Source organism: Tasmannia lanceolata, unplaced genomic scaffold, assembly GCF_043159265.1.
Source record: "Tasmannia lanceolata isolate RefF3 unplaced genomic scaffold, GAP_Taslan_0.1 ptg000015l, whole genome shotgun sequence".
NCBI classification, from domain to species: Eukaryota; Viridiplantae; Streptophyta; class Magnoliopsida; order Canellales; family Winteraceae; genus Tasmannia; species Tasmannia lanceolata.
The window spans coordinates 36,431,933-36,432,842 of NW_027518692.1; positions in this window are offsets into that span (position 1 = coordinate 36,431,933).

The window sequence follows — 910 nt, forward strand, 5'->3', positions numbered from 1 at the left end:
GAGAGGTTATGTGGTTTTGGATGGTTAGACCCAGGTCATGATCTGCCACTGATCTAACGATTTACGGAAATCGGGTCTCGGAATAGAATCAGGGTCCGGGCTATGAAGTGACCCTAGCTTATTTTGTCCCGATTGATGATCCGTAAAGTCAGATCAAGATATTAATGACCTAAAACATATAAATCAATGATAGAGGGGGTTCTCACATGGATTTAACACACTAATTTATTTGTCGATTAAAACAAAACAAAATGGGGTGTCTACAGATGCCCCTCTTTGGTAGAGATGACGTAGTCATTGAATACCAAAGTTAAAAATGACAGAACCATTTTGCGTAGCTTTAATCGACAAAGGACTCTCTAGACACAACGCACCTTAACATAATGCAAAACCTTAGATGAAACCCTAGAACTTGAATAATAAAAAAAAAACTCGATGCGGCGCCGTTCACAAACGGGCAATTAGAGAATGAGATATCATTTTCGAATGGATTCTGAAGGAAAAGGACAAAGATCGCTCTCAAACAGTTTTTAGAAGGAGATGAGACGCCGCTCACAAGCGGGTTCAACGAGGATAAGAAGCATTCCCAAATGGACTTGGATAATGAGGCACCGTTCACAAACGGCCTCTAGGAGGATAGAAAACCATTCACAAATGGACTCGAGAAAAGAGGCACCGTTCACAAACGGGCTCAAGGAGAAGACAAGACCATTCACAAATGGACTCGAGAAATGAGGCACCGTTCACAAACGGGCTCAAGGAGGACGATACCATTCACAAATGGATTCGAGAAAAGAGGCACCGTTCACAAACGGGCTCAAGGAGAAGACAAGACCATTCACAAATGGACTCGAGAAATGAGGCACCGTTCACAAACGGGCTCAAGGAGGACGATACCATTCACAAATGG